This window comes from Lygodium microphyllum, chromosome 16 (genome assembly GCF_053477565.2).
Source record: "Lygodium microphyllum isolate KBCC chromosome 16, Lygodium_microphyllum_v1.1.10, whole genome shotgun sequence".
Lineage (NCBI taxonomy): Eukaryota > Viridiplantae > Streptophyta > Polypodiopsida > Schizaeales > Lygodiaceae > Lygodium > Lygodium microphyllum.
In genome coordinates this window covers 122,814,643-122,836,537 of record NC_141150.1, presented here as the reverse complement: position 1 = coordinate 122,836,537, position 21,895 = coordinate 122,814,643, and positions in this window count along the sequence as shown.

The window sequence follows — 21,895 nt, the reverse complement described above, 5'->3', positions numbered from 1 at the left end:
GTAACAACCTGAATATAATAAGTAATGAGTCAGTGGGCCATGTGAGAGTCATAATGACCACCGACGTGCTAAGTGTAGACGTGTGGATCCATCTAACCAGGCAGTCCATCATCAATGTCCGCATGTGTTGAGCTTGTCATCTCAACAACTTGTTGCTCTTCTCCTTTTGCAGACTCCAATGGTTTTTGTTCCTCCTGATACCCTAGAAACTCTACTTCTTGCGCAATCAACCTTGCCCCAAGCAAGTATTCTCTTTGCTCTTACTGGCTTAAATGGGTCTCTGCTTCTTGCGTTTGAGCACACAAGCCATGCCTTATGGCTATGTGGGCAATCTCTAGCTTCTTCTTCAAAATTTCCATGGTATTCTCCTCTTCTAGTTGCATGATATCTAAGATGGTGTTGAGGAAGGCACATTGCTAGCCCATTTTCCTCCTCTTTGTGGCCTCTACCTTGCTCTTTGCTAGCTCTCTATTTCTCTCCACATGGGTTAGACAGCTTGCCAAGTCTTTCACTCTTTTCTTGCTCCTAGATACCCACTCTTCAGCTCTTCACTTCATTTCTTCTAGACTTTTGTTTTGTCTTTTGGCTAAAGCTACCATTTTTGGTTCCTACTCTTTCCACATATAGGTAGCTTGTGCTCTCTCCTCTTTTGAGCGCTTCACCTTACCTTTCAACCTTTCTTGCTCTTCCAGTGCTGCCAAAATCAACTTATTCTCCATTTCCTCCATTTCTTTGTGGTGCTTTTCCTCTTTATGAGCTTTTGAGGTGTCTTCTACTGCAAGAATATCCATTCCCTCCTCTATCCTTTCCAATTGCTCTCTTAATCCTCTTGTTTTACAATAAGGAGCTGATACTCTCTTTGTAGCCCCATGAGCTCATCTTTTCTCCTCAAACCTTTCTTGCCAATTGTCTTTTTCTTCCTTGGCCTTGAGTTCTTCCTTCAGCTCATAGACATCCTTTTGGTACCTTGCCACCACTTGGTGCATCCTCTCCAATTGGGATGCTTCTGAGGATTACTTTTCATCCTCCAACTTAGCTACACCTACCCTTTTTTTTTCCTTTTCCCTTTCTAGTTGTTTATGAAGCTCTTTGACATACTTGTCATACCCCATCAATGATGGAACTATTGTAGGTATCAACATTGTTGATACCTCTACTTTTTGCTTTTTGGAATCCTACCTTGATTTGGCATCTGATTGCTGTGTTGCTGCTGCTGTTGCCGGTCTCTTCATTCTTGCCATTGGAGCTCCTCCACAACTTTGGGGCTATTGCATTCTACCCACTAGATAATGCATCCATGCCATTAAAGTTCTTTTGTTCATTATGTTTGTGGTGCCTTGGATGGTTGTCATGGTTGCGATTGGGGCCATGAGAATTGGTGGGATAGGATGTAGTCAGCACTTGCCCTTTCCTTGATCAATCTCCATGGGCTTGGAACTCATGCTTGGTCTCTCGTCTATCAATGGGCTCATGGCTACTAACTCCTCCTCCTTGGTGCATTGCTATATTGGCATGTGAATAGATTTCACTGTGTCTTCTTTCTCCTCCTTGCATACTCTTTCTGCTTCTTCTTCCGATTTCTTCACCGTCTCTTCTTCGGCTCATTTTGACTCTTCTTGTGACTTTTTGAGCTCAAAATTTTCTTTCTTGCCATCCTCTCCTTAGTTTCTGCTTGCTTCTTCAGAGACAGATGTTAATTTGCAAATCTTTGGCCCTCCTTGATGAGGTGGCATCTCTTGTTCTCCACCCTCACTCATTGTTCTTTCGCTTGATTGACCTTGCTCGTGGAGTGGCGATCTCTCAGGGGTCTCCCCCACTTCCTCTTCACCTTCCACTTATACCACCATGTCTTGGATAATGGCATCTAGTACCCCACCAAATCCTATGGTCGATGCTTTGGATGCAAGCGTCCTACGATCGTTTTACAAGTTCCAAGGTGGCAGTCGGTGACTTGCCCCCTACCAATTTTTGGCTTGATGCTAGCACCTTGAATGAAATTTTTATGGTTCTTTGGATGACATAAATATTCAAGTTGACTTCCTTTAGGGCTCATGTTGTGATGCTTTCTAGCATGGGCACTTGGATTCTTGTCATAAGTGTGTTGTACGTGACTAGAGAAGAGTGCAAGCACCAATTTTGCTTGCAACTAGACGGTAGCATCGGGAATGTCCGCTAAGTTAATTCCATCATTAGTGTGTACCCTTACCTTTGTCATCTTCAACATGCTATAAACATTCCACTTATGTCTTTTTCCTTGGACATTTGCTAGCCCTAACACTTTCTCCACTAGTTCGGACCTTAGTGCAACCTTGACCTTCCTAGGAGAGTCTCCTTGCCTAACAATTATGGTGTTGCTACCCTTGCTTGCATCAAAGGTCCTCAAGAACTTTGTGCATGATGATCTCTTGGCCAGATTTTTCCATGTATTTTTGAAGGTTGTATTGGCCGATCATCCTCTTCATTGTATCTTCAACAATTACAAGTTCCTTCAGGTTGCTAATGCTATGGTAGTTGAATTGGTTAAAGACTCTTGTCTTCGACAGCCAACGGATACCTATTATAATCTTCTTTTGAGAATGGAATTTGTGCTGCCATTTTGGGTTCCCACCAAGATACAACGCCTTCTATTAGTTCACTTGCAAGACCATTTTTCAACATGAAATCAAAACATTGCAACTTTAAGCAATGAAAGAAGGGGACTTCAAAGATAGAATGGAAATTTTTGCTTCAAGCAGTCCATAAATTCTAAGCAAGCGTTTCTTGACTATTCTTCTTAATTGCAAAGTCTTTTTATCAACCTTTTTACTTTCGGGTTTTGATCTCAAAGTTTTCTTCCTATTTGCCTCCCCTTTTTATGCTTTATCATTCATGTTCCTTTGAGGTTTTGTTTTCCACCTTACTCCCGCTCTTCCTTGGGAATGATGCAAATCTTTCCTAGGATTGGAGGATGAAGGGTGAAGGGCATTAAGCACATGGGCATGATTTTTTTACTTTTTCATGAGCCAAGCATAAAACTATGGGTTTTACTCTAAAGTGGCATGATGGTCCATATCTTGAGGTCAAATGTTGGCACGTGTGATGTAGGTTAGGACATTAGTTAGGAAGTCATTGGAGTTGATCTGGCTAGCAATGTGTAGCTCTTCCTCACTCATGATTATGTGATCCAAGTAAGGCTGGACCATAACATGATCTTCTAAGGGTCAATTACAAGTGATAGCCAATACTCTGAAGGAGGTAGGAGCTACATAAGTTGGATCATACTATGTGGTTTTGATGGCATGTATCTGTGAACATTATGGTCATGATTTGACAGCCCTCTTGTTCCCATTGGAGATGGAGAGCATACCATTTTCATAGAAAAGAAGAGTCATAGTAGGCTAGTGTTTTCACCTCTGCTAGTTCATGATGGGTTGTGAATATTTTTCTCTTGCTATAGGATGCGATTAGCCATTTTTTGTGAGCTTTCTCTCGAGAAATTCCATTGGAAATCAACTCCTTAGGTACCATGGGGACTTTAACAAACATGAATTATGATTCTTCCCAAGTGCATGGCAGCATGCGTACATTAGTTGCCAAAGGCTCTTCTAAAAGACCAAAATCCAACCGCTTGTAAGTGACCAAGTCATCCCGCATGTTCTCAGCTAAATTGAGGCCAAATGAGAATAGATTGACACTAATAAGTGGGTCTAAAGAGTCTATAGGAGGTTAGGGTTTGGGCTAGATAACTCAAGAATTGATGCCTAGTGTGTGGATTGGTTAGTAGAGCTCTCATTGGCGACTTATGTGAGGGGATTCTCCTCTAGGGGCATCAAGGTTGCACTTCTTCATGCTTGTGGAACAACATGGACACTAAGAGTGCCGGGTTGTATTGGTTGAGGGGTAGCAGGGCTACAATTTTGGTTGATACACCCTTTTGGAGACTCTATGGATTTGGTGGCTTTTATTTTAGACACTATCTTAGTTCTAGGCAGCTTCGAAGTTTTTGGAGTTGAGCTAAGAGGTGGTGGCTGAGGGGCATACATGCCACTCATGATCTTAGGCAACCAAATCCAATTGTTGCCTTCATAATAGACTTGAGCACACAACAAGGTTTTAGGCACCCATCATAGCTTGGCCATTTGTTTGGTACTATCTCACTGACTTTGTCACCTAGGCTAAGGGTGTGATGTTCGGGGATTATGGATGCATGGATTTTGGCTTCTTGGTGTGGCTGGAGATGTCATTTTGGCACCCATTTGAGCTAATGCTTTGTGGGCTAGTGTGTCTTTTCTTTGGGTTATGGCTGGTTAGTCTTGGCAAAGTGGGATGAATCACGACACCGCTTCTTTGACTTTGTGCAAGATACTTCTATTTGTGGTACTATGAGCTTAAGTGGAGCCATCCCTTTTACTGAAAGTCGTTACTATCCACACATTGCCAAACAGCGAGGTGAATGCACTGCGAGTCATAGTCAACATTGCAATGGGATTGCTTGTTGAATGCACAACCCAACAATGATTCTCTACTAGTGGCCTTAGTGTTAGGTAACACATAGAGATTATAGGGAGGCTTTCAGTCTCGATAGAGATTGCTACTTTGCATTTTTCTAGTAGTGGCTAGGATTGCCCCTTGAATGGGTTGAGCTTACCACTCGTGGGTTGCAATTGGTGCTGACCAATGAGAGTCCAATGCTCATGAGTAAGAATGTTGAAGTTAGCTTCCTCATTGATAAAAGTGCATCAAAAGCATGTACTTTTTGAGCAGCGACTATTATTCGCAAGTAAGCAAGGGGCTACTGCTTCCTCATCCATATCCTTGATCTTTGTGATAGTGGCCACTCTTACATTTATAGGGGGTTGCAACATTGGCAGCTCATGCAACGGAAGGGTTGGAGGGTAGTACTTCTTGAGGCAACTACCATTGAAAAAGCCTATGCCCTTTCCCTCTAGGGTCTCGAGCTTGGCATTGCCAGTTTTGACTAATGTTGTGGATTATGAAGAGCTCTAGTCCTTTGGATTTCATTTTTTGCTTATGGCCCTTCGCAAAGTATAGCAACACAAGGTCGCCTTACTCAAAGTCACACTGCTTGGCACGCTTATCAAACCAACTCTTGCATCATGATTTTTCATAGATTAGCACATGGGTAGCTAAGGTCTGGATCTCAAAAAGATATTTTAGCTCTACTAGGTGTTTCGTCCATGCCTCCTTTCCATCTCATCTCTCTTGTATTTCTACTCTCAAGCTTGGAATGAAAAACTCTACTGGTAGGATCACTTCGGACCCATAGATCAACTTGAAGAGCGTTTACCCACTACCATTTTATAGGTTTTCTTAATAGCGTTGCCATGAGCTTGTTATCCCAATCACTACGTAAAGTAGAGACCACTTTAGTTAGAACATTCACTAGGATTTTGTTTGTGGATTCCGTCTAACTATTGGATTGAGGATAGCAAGGTGATGATTTCCTATGGATGATCAATAATGTGGATAGAAAATAAGCAATCACTTCATTAATGAAGTGCATGCCTTGGTCACTAACTAGCTAGATGGGGCAGCCAAATCATGAGTGGTTCTAGAGTGTTGACCCATTTTGTGATATAGTTAGTGAGGCTACTATCATGTACTAGGCCTGGGAGTACTGTGTCACATGATTGATTGGCCCAATGAGGTCGATTCCCCATTTTTCAATTGGTTATCGTGCTATGATCAGGGTCAACTCCATCTTATCTTTACGAACACAGACTTTGGTCCTTTGGCACTTGTCACAATGCTTTACAAATTTGGCAGCATCATGGAATAGGGTGGGCTACCATAGTTGAGAGTCACTAAAGTACCCTCTAGTGATTCTAACATGGACTTGAGTTAGCACATCATACATTTTGTGCTGCTCACACATGTATCTTTGCAATAAGCCATCCTATCTCAATCTATAGAGCTGGCTAGCAATTAACTAATAGGCTTGAATCTTGAGGATAAGGTGCTTTAACATGGCCTTTTCAATAGCTCTCACAAGTAATCCCTACTCTAAGATTTGGACTATTTCATCTACCCAACATGGCATTAAGTCCACCTTGAACAAGTCCCTTTCGCTAGACATGCCAAATAGGTGTGCATCCATGTAGGTCATCCACAATACCTTGTCCAATAGCTTCTCCTATGGGTATGCAAGACATGTGATTGGCCATGTAATGCTACTTACCCTTGCGTACTACCATTAAAAAGTTAAACTCTAGAAGTAGAGGCAACCATCTAGCTATGCATCTTGTCTAGTGTAGGGTTTATTTCAAGATAGAGCAAAACTTGATGGTCCACAAAGAAGGTGAAATGTGTAGCCAAAAGATAATGCTAAAACTTATTTATAGCAAATACCATGTCTAGGCCTTCCCTCTTCATTGTGGAGTAGTTCATATCTATATCCATGAGTTGTCTGCTAGTAAAGCTCACCTAATAGTCAAGATTATGTTCATCAGGATGGCACAAAATAACTCCTATGACAAACTTTGATGCATCAATGTGCACGTGGAATGTTATGCTGCAATCTAGGGCTCATAGAATAGGTGTGGTAGTGACAACCTTTTTTAGCTCCTCATAAGTGCGTTGGCACTCCTCAGTCTACTCAAATATGATCAACAACTTGTAGAGTGGTATAGTTATCAATGCATAGTTCAAGACAAAGTGCCGATAGTACCCTGTGTGTCCCAAGAAGCACTAAACTCCCTTATAGTTTGTTGGTGGTGGTAGGTCAACAATAACCCTGATTTTGGAGAAGTCACTGTGGCAATCCCATTCTCGAAAACCACATGCCCTAGGATACATCCATGTTTTACCCAAAACTAGCACTTTAAGGGGTTTAAAGAGAGACTATACAATCTACATTGTTCAAAGACCACGCGAAGCTTTTCTACATGTTCCACCCAACTAGAGTGCATAGGTCATCAATGAATACCTTTAGTTCTTTCTCACCTAAGCATGTCCTTGAAGATGGTGCACATTAGATGCTAGAATGTGGTAGATCTGTTAGTTAGCCCTAATGGCATGTCTATGCAGGCAAATATACCCCATTCCATGGTGAATGACATTTTTTGTATATCATCAAGGTGCACTAAACTTGGTTATAGCCCGAGAACCCATTTAGGAAATTGTAGGCTTCTTTTTCCACTACCATCTCGAGCATGTGCTCTATGTAGGGAAATGGATAACAATCTCTCTTAGTTGTGGCATTGAATTTTTTGTAGTTCATGCACACTCATATTTTTTTGTTCTTTTTCAGGACAATCAAGATGGGTGATACCTAGTTTGTGTGTTCAATCTCATAGATGAATCTGGCCTTGAATAGTTTATCGATCTCTTTCTTGAAGGCATGAATATGCTTCGAATTCATCGAGTAAGGTCACTACTTTACTGGTGTTTCATTAGGAGTCATTGGAATGTTATGCATTGCGACTCCTAAATCGACTCCTTTGAGTTCATCTAAGGACACCAGGAAAACACGTGTACATACTCTCACAAGAGAGCAACGAGATCCCTTCAATGCCAATCTGCATGATCGATGAAAGGTCAGACAAACAACCAAACCCTGCCCAATTCCATATTCCCAAAAACAAGTGAGAATGCCTTTAGATCCTAGAGCATTTGACAAACAAGCTAGCAGGCAACCCAGCCACTAACCTTAAACCTCTCCAAGTTCTCTTGAATGAACCTAAGTGGCGATGGACTTTGCAAAGTTCACGCCTTAAACTTGGAGATACGATTGGGGGCCTTAGTCCACTCATGAAATGAAGGAGCCATATCAAGACTTTGGAGATAATGAGCAGTCAGATGAAGATAGCTCTAACAAGAATATGAGGACTGTTGTTCCCTTGGTGACAAGAGCAAAGGAGAAAGGGATAACATAGAATATGACACTGAGGGATGATTGATAGAACACATACAATCAAACTCCAAACCAAGCAAGAACAATGTTTTTAGGATTGAGAAAGGAGTCATGAACATGGATTGCAACTGCACATGGTTGGAACACATAGGAGCTATGGATTACAAGCAAGCAGGCTTGGTCCAACCAAATGAATTCAGCCTTTGAGAAGCTGCGACCCCTAGGAGAAACTCCCTCTTCTAGAGAAGACGGGGAGTTTGATTCTAAGTTGGAAGTAAACTCAGATAGCGATCCCAAAAATACCTCAACCTCCTAGGACTAGACGCACCAAAGGGGACCTATCGCCATTCACCTAAGGTGCTGAAGGTTGAAGGACAAAAGGAGGGAGCGGCCCAAGGAATCAGAGGCTGATTAGAAAAGGAAGCTACAAGACCCACCAAGGTGATAGGGTGGTGATCTTGCTAGGATCCAAATGCCAAGGCAAGCCAACAAACCAATAGAAGGGCCTGCCACGGTCAAGGAGGTAAATGTGACCATGAAAGGGGAGACACCTCGACCTGTCTTCATAGCCAATGACTTGACTAAGGAAGAGGAAGAAAGCATCCTTACTCTCTTGCAAGATTATATAACGTGTTTTCTTGGTCCCTCAATGAGCTAAAAGGGGTAAATCCGAGTATAGTGACTCACAACATACCCATGACACCCAATGCAACATCGATACAGTGAAGCAACAATCGTATCCAATGAATCATAAGCATGCTCAAACAATGAAAGAGGATATTGACAAGTTGTTGAGAGAAGGATTCATTTATGAGATTGAGCACACTGACTGGGTCTCACCCATAGTTACCGTGCTGAAAAAGAATGGAAAAATCATAGTGTGTGTCAACTACAAGAAGGTAAACACTACTACGAAGAGAGACAATTATCCATTGCCATACACTAAGCACATGCTCGAAAGAGTGACCGGTAAAGAATCCTATAATTTCCTGGATGGCTTCTTGGGATATAATCAGGTGCAAGTGCATCATGACGATAGGCATAAGATTGCATTCGCCATGGAGTGGGGCATCTTTGCATACATAATCATGCCATTTGGGTTAACTAATGCACCAGCTACTTTCTAGAGGCTCATATGTACCATATTCAAAGACATGCTTAGGAAGGAGTTAGAGGTTTTCATAGATGATTAGTGTGTTCACTCTACATGGCAAGAACACTTAGATAAGCTCTGAGCAGTCTTTGAACGATATCAATCATATCATCTCTCTTACTGAACCCCTTGAAGGGCCAGTTTTGGGTAAAGCATAGATGCATCCTACGGCACATGGTGTCAAAGAATGGCATTGCCACAAAATTCTCGAAAGTTAGGGTTATTGTCTATCTTCCACCCCCATTCGATTATAAGGGAGTTCAATGCTTCCTAGGCCATACGAGATACTATCGATGCTTTGTGTTGAACTATGCATTGATTACTACACCTCAATAGAATTACTAATTATATTCAAGTGGACCAAGGAATGCTAATGCACATATGAGGAATTGAGAAAGGCTCTAACCACTATACCAATCCTACGAGCCCCAGATTGGACAATCACCTTCCATGTCCATATTAGCGCTTTGAAATTTGTTGTGGGAGCAAGCCTTGGCAAACACAAGCACAGAAGGCCCTTGACCTCTCAACCTCTAAATCTTAAAAAGGAATCTCCTCATTTCCAAGGGGGAAGGGGGAAATGTGAAGTAGAAGTAAGGTGACCTCTCGACCTCTAAATCTTAGAAAGGATTCTCCTCGTTTCCAAGGGGGAAGGGGAAATGTGAAGTAGAAGTAAGGTGAAGTAAGATGAAATCAATAGGTGGAATGAAGAGGTGAAGTCAAACATGTAAGGACAAATGAAACACACAATGAAAAATTAAAGTCTCAATCAATGCCCAAAACAGATGAAAATCAAATCGTGATTAAGAGTGTCATAAAATCTTGGGAAATGAATAGAACTGATCGAAGGAAAACTCTCTTTATATGCTTAAGCATATCTTCTTTCCATAAAAGCATGATCAACTCCTGTTTATCTTCCAACAAGAAAGTGCCTTAAAAATGCTAATGATGAACCATGGTCTTATGTGACAAGAGCTGAAGATGGCAATACGATAGGATTGTGACCATTCACAGAGGAGAAAAGAACGAAGTATGGCATTTTTCTCAAAAAGTGTGCTTACAACCAGCTGAAGTTCCAAAGCATCCATAACATTGTAGAGGTGATGGCTAAGGAGGAGGCTACAGAAAGGGCCGTGTAGCCATGCATCCTAGCCAAGTACATCAAGAAGTTTGACCACACCAAGAGTGTGGACTTCTTTAGCACCTACAACCCTAATAGTAAATTGGAAGGGGAGGAGCAAAGAAAGTTCAAATTCAGCTCAGTAAGACCTTGGTGGAGAAGGTACTGGGTCCGAAACCCAAGGTGGAAAGGAGACAGAAGTGCGATATATACGCCATGCTGAACATGAGGAAGGAGAAAGTCCTAACACACAACGACATAAGAATTTGGGACATCCCCAAACCAGAGATCACAATGCAAGCAAAAGTCATCTATTTCCTCTTCTCCAGTCAATGGTACAACTCCCTTATGCACATAATCACTATGCCCATACTAAAGAGCTTGGCAGCTTGCATGCTGGATGAGATAGACTGGAATGGCTATGTGCAAAAAACATTGATCAATCCGCTAAGGCACTAGCCCTGGGTAGCAAGCCGACGGGTGGGGAGTCCCCAACATTAAAGGGAGATGAGAGGAAGAAACCATCATCCAAAGCCTCGTTCATGGGGTATGGGGGAATCTTGACTGCCCTCATCTAGGAAGTAGTAAAGGAGACACAAAATGCAAAAGGATCCAATGAAACACGTGGAAGGTCACCTCCCCTTTGAGAACAAGAACAATCAAGTGACTGACTAGTTAGTGATGAGCAGGGAGCACCAAAATACCGGTCTGGCAAAAGAAAACCGAAAACACCCAAGAAAAAGACGACATAGGAGAAGCAAGAAGAGAGAATGACAAAAAAGGAGAAGGAAGAGCCAATAAAAGCGTAAAGAAAGTCCAAGAAACCCGAAGAAGAGAGCAGAAACAAAGAGAAGGATGAATTGTAGAAATTAACAAAAGAATCAAAAAGGGAAGAGGAGGAACAACAAAAGAAGGTGGAAGAAGAAGACGCAGAGTTGAGAAGAAAAGAAGAAGAGGACTTGGCACAAGCTGTGCACATGTCCATTGAGCAACAATGTAGGTACGAGGAGTTGGTAGTGATGAGGCTGCCAAGGCAGGATAGGCTGGGAACTAGTGGCCAAGCACTAGAAGACCTGCCTCCACATGTTGTAAAGGGAAAAGGCAAGGCCACACTCCACTCGATCCCACCCACCATCTTGTCGACCACCTCAACCATTGCACCAACACTAGGCACCCCAACCACGGCTGACACTGGCAACCTCATGGCATGGGTGCAGTTCGTGGTCGATAAAGCACACACCCCAACACTCAACTCTAGTGCACAGACTTCGATAACAGGAATGAAAAGACTAGCAACTACGGATGTCAAATCTCAATAGGGGCCCAAGCGACAAAGAATCAAGGTTACCGCCACCACGGGGCCATAGCCCCACTGATCAAGACAAGCATGCCAAGGAGCTTTACACTCAATTGGAAAGAGCAATAGAAGAGAAGAGCCGCAATGACAAAGCTAGAAGCTGAAAGAGAAATGTTAGCTACCTTCCAACTAGAAAAAAGATGCCAAGTAGCCATGCAACAAAATGAAATCAAGGTGCTAAAAGTGAAACTAAGGACCAAGGAAGATGAGGAGGAACAATGGCAAAAAAGACTAGAAAAAGAGAACCACGAGCCCATTGGAATGCAAAGGGAGTATGAGCTCATGGTTCTACAGTAGAGACGGAGCTCGAAACACAGATGAGAAAACCCCAGGAGGACATGGAAGAGCTCACCACACTAGAGACAGAGAGAGCGCAAGAACAAGAGGAATGACAAAGAGAGAGGGAAGAAGTGGAGTATAGAGTGCAAAGGGAAAGAGAGGAATAAGCAAGATTGGAAAGAGAGATCGAGTGCCTAACAAAGAAAAAATAAGAAATTTCAAAGAAATGAAAGAGGCACGAGCCGATGATAGTGGCCCTTTCACAAAGGCAAAGTGAGGACTTGGAAGAGATGAAAAAGAAGGCAAAGGAATGGAAGGCCAAAAGCGAGAAGAAAGTGAAGGACCTAGTGAGTTTATTGGCTCTTGCAGAAAGAAGCAGAATACTAGCAAAAAGGAGGGAGGTGCCTCTTAGGCTAGTCTAGAGGCCCAACAACATGCCATCGTCAGCACAATCTTAGATGTCACACTCTCTAAAGAGGAGGAGTAAATTAATGCACTTAAGAGAAAACTCGAAATAGCTCGCAAGGCAATAAAACAAGGGCTGTGCTCCCAAATCTAAGAAATAAGTCTCAATCTAACTTGGAAAGATCAATGAAAAAATTTGTTGAGAGTGGGCTTGATGCCGTAGGAGGTTGATGCATTGGGACTCTAAGAAGAACAACCACATGAAGAAGTAGTAGGATCAGGGCAATGAGATGAGGAGTGGGTTCCACCACCTCCCTCACCACATCCAGAACCCCCTCTCAACAGCGATATGCCACAGTAGAAAGAAAAGCAGAAGCTAAAAAGAAGAGGGCTAGAATGCTTGACCAAGCATGCAAAAGGGCAAAAGCGCAACCGCTTACAGTCCCAAAGCCTCCCATCCCACCAAAGAAAGATGGCTCACCCATGAACTGGAACACCAAGATATCAGTATGGTAGCAATGAAAAAATCACTACCACATCCCTTTGATTTCACCTAGTGGCCTTAAGCAAAGTGCTATCCACTGAAGCGGTAACAAAAGTAATTGCCATGAGAAGAAGGCTTGGTGATCAGTGGCTTGTTAAAAGAGAGAAGAATCCAATGTCTTGGAGGACAGAATCTCTAGATTACCAGGAAAGCAAGGTTAAGGAGGTACCCCATATGGTGAAAGGCTATGAATCCCAACCTAAATGGAGGAGAAGAGTCTAGAATGGCAATGTGGATGCATGGATGTCATTTTGTGACTCCCAGCCCTTTGAGTAAAATGATCTAACCTATCTACCATATCCTCAAAGGGTAGGTGTAGATTTTTACACTGACATCCATGGTCAATACAACTTCCTGAATATCTACAACATCAATGCCACAAAGCCTGAGGAAGCACTCACTTTCTCAGAACGGGATCCATGGGACTCCATGGCTCACTTCTTGATGGAATTCTCCTCTTGCCCAGACCCCGCATTTGTAACAACATGTAACTATATTAGGATTACTTAGGATACTCCTCAGGAAACCCCCCACACTAGAGCAAAGTACGATCTTTCGGCACTCTTTTTTTACATTCATACATGAATAGATGGCTATGCCATGACTCAACTGATGTTGTGTGTTGCTCTGCTCCCAACATTTTGCATGGCCCTCCTTGAGGACATGAATGACCGCCATTTTACCAGCTGTAGCCTTCCATTTTTTGTCCACCAATCCTCTCCATGTTAGGATATGCCAAAAAGGGTACATGCTAAGTGGGAGTTTCCTTAGTAAATCATTGAATCCACCTACCTCCCCATCTCACACTCAAGAGCCCGAGGAATAGATCCTCTACTTTGTACTAACCCCTCAAAGGTCAAAGGAAAAAAAAAAAGAAAACAAGAAGAAGAACAAAAGGAGAAGAGAAGCACCTCACAAGCAGGGAGTTGCACCACCTCACTTCACATAGACCACAAGCACTGCATCTAGGGGTTCTCAAGCTAGGAGCATCTGGTGGGGTACAGTAGACTGGCTCTGTTTCTAACCCCCTAGAACTTTTTGATTCCCCACACACACATGTTTAGGGCACATCAAGGGCAAGATACACCTAGGGAGGTCACACTTGCCTACGGATAGACTTGTCTCCCTAAGCCACACCCATCACACCTCTATTATGCACAAACTAGGCCCTCAAGTGTGGAATACAACCTAGGCTTGCCTATGGATGGCAACCCAACTTTTAGTTGCACATGCATAAGCACCATGCACCACACGGTAAGGTAGACACACCCCCAGGTAGTGCACCTTCTTTTCTTTTCAGGTAAAACCCAATGTGGCAACCCACCAACTTCGGAGGCCCCATCATCCATGTAATACACTCTCGACTCCCACCTCTTCAACCCATTGATCAATTTCTTCCAAATACCAATCCCCTTACAACCAGACCAAGCCTAGTCAAAAAGCGAATGAAGAATCTCATTTTGCTCAAGTAGGAATAGTGCACGAGATGGCAACCTCAAAAAAACATGGGGGAGCTCCAACTACTTTGACAAGGTCTTTTCAAGAATGAGGGAGGCCCTGTCTAGGATGAAGGGTGCTCTCTCAAGGATGATGGAAAGCACCAAAGATTCTAGCAAAGTGCTCAGAAAGGATGGGGGTAAATCACCGAATGCTCTAGCAAGACTCTCTCAAGGATGAGGAAGAAATTCCAAGGACTCTGGCAAGGAAAGCATGAGGCACAATGTAATTCATTTTATAAGAGTTCCAAGTTTCCTCCTAGGCAAGTGGTAAAGTCTAAATAGACATAAGCAAAGGAATCAAGCAGCTTGAAGAGAATCCAAAAAAGCTACACCTAGAAGGGCAAGGGGAAGGATCCATCCAACACCATATTTAATTTCAAGGATGGAGACATCCATCTAGGATGCACCGCCCACCCACTATTTCCTAAGAACAATCCGTCCAACAAGATATTCAATTTCAAGGGACAGATCCACTCAAGGTCAACATCAGGGAGAGACCCACCCCAACTATATCTTCAATTTCAAGGGCCGGTCCATCCAACACAATCCGCCGCAAGGGATTGTATACAAACTCAAAAAAAACCATCTAGCTACACCCATCCCACCTTCCAACTACTACCCATCACTGCCATGAAACTGGCACTAGGCTAGGAGGGGGGTAATGTTAACCTTAGCTCAAGAAGAAAGCAAAAAAAACTGGAAAAAGTGCAAGTCATGACCTAAAAGAGGTGGCCTAGGAGGAAATTCGGCACAAAAAAAGAAGTAAGAAGGGAAACGACCGAAAGTGTAAGCCTAGCTCTTCACCCTATGCATCATTGGTGTTGTTGTCAAGAAGAGAGGTGGTTTCTTCAAGATGTGCATTGAGTACAAGGACCTAAACAATATCCAACTAAAGAATATGTATTTCATCCCTATGGTAGATGATTTTCTAGATGAGCTTAAGGGGGTGAAGTATTTGACAAAGATAGATTTGAGATTGGGCAACCACCACATTCGTATGTGAGAGCGGAATTTAGGTGACGGGAAGTGCTTAAAAATAGCTAAAAATTATGAATATCAAGGGAAAAATATTCACCGTCAAAGGCGGCGGCTCGATCTAGGACGATTTTAAGCGTCAAGGTGCTTTAAAGGCGCCCGAGCGACACTTGGTGATTTTTCATAATTTTTCAGACAGTCGTGCGGGTTGACACAAGCTACTGGCCAATGCGGGATGCTAAGCCGGACGCCCAGGATTTTTCAGAGCTCGATTCCGAGTCCGGACGGGGAAATGGCCAAGAAACCGGTCAAGATGCGAAGAGGTGGACAAAATTTGGCCAAAATGGGCAAGTGACCCTTGGGAGCCCAAATTTAAATGTCACATGAAAGTTTGGGAGAAATGGGAATGAAGAAATCGTGGAGGAAGCGTGGAGATACTGCGCCCGATTTTTTCGCCATGGATGGAGACGCTCAATCTCCAGCCTCAATGCAACCTACCCGAGTGATCATTGGCAGTGAATCCCCTCCGTATCCTGACTCTATCGCCGCCCTTCACCCGTCGAATGATGGCCTGGTTTGAAATTTCTGATTCTAGTCTTTCTCTCTCCTCCCTCTCTCTCTTCTAAGAGGCAGTTCATGTGTGGGAAGGAGCAATGAAGAAAGAATGATGGAGGCTTGTCCGGCATGGACCGGATTGCTCCACGGACTGAGAATGGTGATTTGTGATGTTGCTGGACATGAATTGTTGCTGTTTTCCAAATCTACAGCCATGGAAAAAAACCCGAAACACGCGTTTAAGCGGTAAACTAAAAAATTACAAAGAAAATTTAGTGTTTTATGCTTTTGATTGATGGAATGCCGTTCATATGGACTAAGATTTGATTATGCTGCTGATTCTTCTGAGTTCTTACTGTTTATAACCAGAAATTATGAAAAACATGCATTTCATGGCTCGAAATAATGTCAAGAAACCCGAAAACGCATGAAAAATGGGGAAAAACAAGGGTTTTGGGCATATAAATGGGGAAAACCGTCGATACACATCAACTAATCTTTCAATTTTGTTGCAAATGAACTAAGGGCCACAGCCCACAAACTGGTTTTCATTTTCAGCAATTTAAAAAATACAAGAAAATGAAGAAAATGGCGGGAAAATGATAAAAAACCCTTGAAAAATAGGGGAAAAATACATTTGGGACTACGAAAAATATAGAAAAATAGGATTTATGTTTGTTGATGTATAGCAAGGCTGGGGCCATGAAGTTATGCTTCAGTTCAGCCTTGTTTATATGTTTTGGTGCGTGTTTCCTTCCTTTCTCTACATAAAATGACAAGGAAACCCTAAAAGAAATGAATGCAATGATGCACTATCAACGGGGAAGGGTAGAGTTGTGGAAAAAATGGTTAAATGCCGCTGAGCATGAGGGATAATTTGCTGATTTTATATGCATTGCATCTAGGACGGAATAATAATGATAAAAATTAAAACCTAGTAGCACGAAGATCACTTCGGTGCTAGGTGTTGCAGCGAAGCACAAAGCGGTTAGAAAGAAAAACATGAAAGAGATGTTTTTGCATTTGCACGCTGCTGGTTTTTAAAATGTTTGAGCACTAGGCATCCACCTCTTTGCATGATCATTTAGAGGAAATTAAAAGTATCAGAGTTAGCCCCTGGATATGCATAGCAATTGTTTTCAGTAGGCCTGTGACCCACCGTTGAGAGCGTGAGGTTCCTATGCTGTAGGATAGACGAGGGTTAAAGGGGAAGTCAAGTAAGGACAATGGTACATTCCTGGATACGTTCATTTGGTACCTTGAGCGACGTTTGTGCGAAATGTCTAAATGTGGAGCGACGCATCGAGGGGCCAATCCCCAAGGTGTAGGAGAGTCGCAGAGGGTTGACGGCATTCAGCCGTAGGAGGAACCCCATGTGTGTATGTGATTCAAGCCTTTTGGCTATGTGAAAGGGACTCCCTCTGAGGAGCAATATTGGGTTAGGATCTGTTGGACTACAACGTATTACAAACACAATGTTTAGGAAGGCAGAGATTTTGATAGACGCTCCTGGCCGCGAGGCCGAGGGGTTGTCTTGCGCATAGTGACGAGGTCCGGCTAGTGCATGAGCCAGTGCCGGCCCGTTTTTAGGTCCATCAGTATGAGAGAGGATGATGAAATAAAAACATCATTTAGAGTGATTGAGAGCTCTACGATTTTTTGGTTATGCCATTTGGGTTGACTAACACCTTAGTCACTATCTAGAGTCTTATGAATAACATACTACAACCATTCCTCTTCAAGTTTGTCTTGATATTCATCCATTATATTCTTATTTATAGAAAATCATTGAAGAATCTTTTATTGCATATGAGAAATATATTTGATGTATTGAGGTACCATAGGGTCTTTGCTAAGGAAACCAAATGTTGTTTCATGCATAGGATATATTGTCAATTAGATGAGGAGGAAATTAAGGCTAATCCTAAGAAGGTGTAGTGTGTTAGAGAAAGTATACATATGAAGTACTTTCTACATTGAGAGCACCAAAATTATCTCAAATATGTATAATAAGGGTCTCTTGGCCAAGTATTTCAAATATTTCTTTCTTTATTTCTTGGTTAATCATCATTCATTGTAGATTCATCAAACATGATGTGACTATCGCACCACTCATGTTAGATATTCAATAGAATTGAGTCTTGCAGTGTATGATGATGGCACAATAAGCAATTATAATGAATGTGGTAGAGTTGGCTGCTCTTAAGCTTTGAGAAGCTTCAATGTTGAGCAATGAATCTTTTAGGACATGAGAGAACAAAATGGAAGAAGTGTTGGGAGAGCATCTCCTATTTTAAACATTGAGAGGGTTGATCCTAATATCTATGAGTACAAATGTGTATATAGATAACAACATGCATATGAATATGAGCAATATGCAAATGCATATGGACAGCATGTTAATCTTATGACCATCATTCTCTTGAATCCATTTCTTATGGGCATATTATTTACATGGGCAAAAGTATGACTATGAGAAGTAATCATTTTATTCATGTCCACATGATCATCATGAGCACTGTGGGTAGTAGTATGATAGATTTATTTTTTACTTAGACAGTGATTATGTGTGCACAATCTTGTCTAAAGCCATGAAGGTAGATATTTAAGGAGTGCCCATATTAGAGAATTGTATGGTCAAGGGTTATGTTATAGATGTATTAAACCAATGTGATCCGAACACAACATTTTTTATTTTCAAGATATATGCACCAAGATTGCATTCATTTATTCCCGCATCTTCTTTTCACACACTACTCTTTTATCATTCTCTTTCTCCATTCTCTTCTTTGCACTCACTTTCTTATCAATGTGAGATTCATTTGTGGTTGATTTGTGAAAATGTTTAATAATACCTCTTCAAGTAACACACATGCAAGCACATACAAGGCAAATCTTCTTTCATTGAGTACTAATAGATGAGATGGAGGATAACAAATTGCGAACACAAGGAAAGAAGCATATAGATTTGTGGGTGGATGGAAATATTTATCCCAAGAACCCCTACATGCAAACCTCCTCCTTTTTTGAATATTCATGACTATGTAAGATATATTAGGGAAGTTTATAATGGGATGCTTGGCTATTGTACGAGGTTATGCTCTACATCTTGCACATACATGGCTCAAATGCACACAATGAGAAAAGCATTTTTAATTGCATAGACAAGCATTTTCGAGCTAATAGATAAGATTGAAATTTTGGAAAATGCTAATAAGTCATTACAAAATAAGCTAGCATGCTTGAAGGAAACTCCAATAGGATTCAGAGAGAGGAAGAGACCATTAAATAATATAACTAGCTTGTGTGAGAGAGTAAAGAAAACAAGACTAAATCTTGCAAAGAAATATGTCTCTAACATATCAAACATTAATATCAGAGAGAGTGAGGATAGAATCAATCTTTAAAAGAGACTATGAATAAGAAATATATTTTGAAGATTCTTAAGTCACCTCAGAATGTGGATTTGAGAGGCCCAACTCTCAAAGAACTGGCAACAGACTTAAAGGACACAGTAAAACCAAGTGAAATTGTGGAGACATGTGATACTATCGGTATTAGTTGAAAAGGTTATCATGTTATCTCTAGATTATGGCTTAAAAACCTTAAATGTAATAGAATAAGTGCATTTGGGTTGCCTTGGGCCCTTACAGTATTGATTGCAAGGACTATTGTGAATCATAAGATTCCACATATTTTTGGGGAATATATTCATATTGAAGGGTCTATGCCATACAAAAAGCCAAAAAGAAAATCTATTTTTGAATACAATGCATTTAACAATATATGGGTTAATCTCAGAAGATTGCAAATTGCAATGGTCCACATGTATAGACTCACAGTAGAGGAATGTCACAATGTTTTGAAGTTTGCCTTGAAGTTAGATGAAGCATAGATTCAAAAAGGATAGAAGATAGAAAGAGTCAGCATTCACATCATGAAAACAAGATAGTGCAAAAGTTCCAGTTCAAATGGAGATTTGGTGGGTTGGTGCAGCTTAGGTATCAATTGAGAATCATCAAACATTGAAATGGTTGTTCACCCATATAGGTATTCAAAACATTATTAAGTTACGAAGTGAAGAAGAAATATTGGTGGTTGATGGGGTTGGTAATTTTAATGTGGAATGGCATATGAGTGCTAACTTAAAAACTATCAAATGTATGCTTGGAATGTGCAATGGGACCATGTGTTTATTGCATGGAAACTGTTGGGTCTAAATATTGGAGCAACTTGCGCCTTGTAAAAAGAGCCCAAAATAGAGACTCTATAGATTTAAGTAAATTTAAAACCATAGAAGGCATATGGGATTCCATTGTTTCAATTCCTCTTAGAAATACTCATATTTGTGCTTTGCATGTAGAGATTAGAATAATTGACAAACTTCTCATATTGCGCATCTTGAGTATGCACACTTGATTAAGTCCTTGTCTTTATCATTTAATGAATGTATTGAAAAATGTGAGGCATAACTCTCGAAATGGGTTTTCATGGAGGTCAAGCTCACTTAAGAAAAGATCCAATACTTTCAAGGAAAACAAGAGATGTCTTTGCTCATATCTGAATGGGAGGCTTAAAAGCCATACACTTTTTAGGAAACCATATAGGAAAACAACTGAGCATTACTTAGGAGTATTGGAGAGAGCTGTGTGGGGATAATGATAAATGTTGCAAGCACATTGCAACTTGCATTTGTAAGGATGGAGATTTGGAGACACCTCAATGTCTTTCTAAGGATCCTCTGTTGAGAGTGGAAAAAGACTGAATTTTTGACTGATTTTTATTGTTTTTTAGGACGAAATGATTGATTTTTGATGGATTTAGAGTGATGTATGGTTGTTAATGAAAGTATTTGAGAGTGTTTTGGATGATATTGATTATGATTTGGAAATTCATGATGATTCTCATGTTGAGATATCGAGCTCCACTCGTGATATGCCAAGGTGACCGTTGTATATTTATGTCACCGACTTGTCAGTTGCAGACGCGGTTGGTACACTGCCCATGAATAATAGCTACATGATAGCTATCCTTATCTACTCTAGTTCGTGGCTCAGTTAGTATGCCACCTTAGTTAGTTGAGTTTGGTTTGAGACCCATATATAGGGTTCTTTTATTTCTTTGTATGTGAGTTCTTTTGGCTTACACAACTAAGAAGAGGAAAACTATTTTCAGCCTCCACCTCTGTGTGTATTCCTCCATTGTGCAAGCAAGAAAGCTACAAGTGAGACTCCTTCCTTCTCTCCCAAAATCTTGACATAGTATCAGAGCCTTGTTCGTGGTAAGGAGCTCAAGAAAGCAAGCCAAGCTCGTGGTGTTTTGGTAAGAGGAGCAATGTTGCTTTCATTTTCTGTTTTGGGAGCAGATCTCTGCAGGTAGCACAGCCGAAAAGTGCAGGAGTGCATTGTCTCAGGTTGAGACACCCTTCGCGGTGAAGCAACAGGGCAGTATATGCTACGGGAAAGGCCTTTAGCCCTTGGCGACCTTGTTTTTTTTATTTGAGGCCATTTCGGGACCTGTTTTGGGGGCAGAAGTTTTCTGCACGCACTCAGGAAAAGGCCCTGTTTTATGCTGTGCGACCACTGTTCTACAGGTCGGTAAACAGTTACCACAGAAATTGTATCGTATGCTTGTGTGCAGAGACATTGGGAGTTACAGAATCATCCTTGGTTCCTGTTTATGCAAAATCATCACTAGGAAGTGACTGTGTGGTCAAATACCACTTTCGCCAGTTTTGCAAATTTTCCCTTGTGAGGGCGAAGTTGTGTTTTTTGCAGTGACAGAATTTTTTGCAGTGTTCTGTAATGGCGTCTCATTCTCTTTCACAGATTGTCACTGAAAAGCTTGACAAGAACAACTTCCAAGCATGGAAGTTTAGAATGACGAATTTCCTTATGGGAAAAGGATATTGGAAATTTGTTGTAGGAAATGAAGAAGAACCAGTTCTTCCTGATGTTCCCAATCAACAGCAAATGCAGGCATTTAAAGCATGGCATGAGAGAGCCAGGAAAGTTATGTATTGGCTGTCTATCAACATTTCAGACTCTATGATTGTGCATATTCAAGATGCAAGTACGCCAAAGGAGGCATGGGATACTTTGTCAAAAATGTATAGCACAAATACGCAAGCCAGGAAAATGCAGCTCAAGCAAGAGT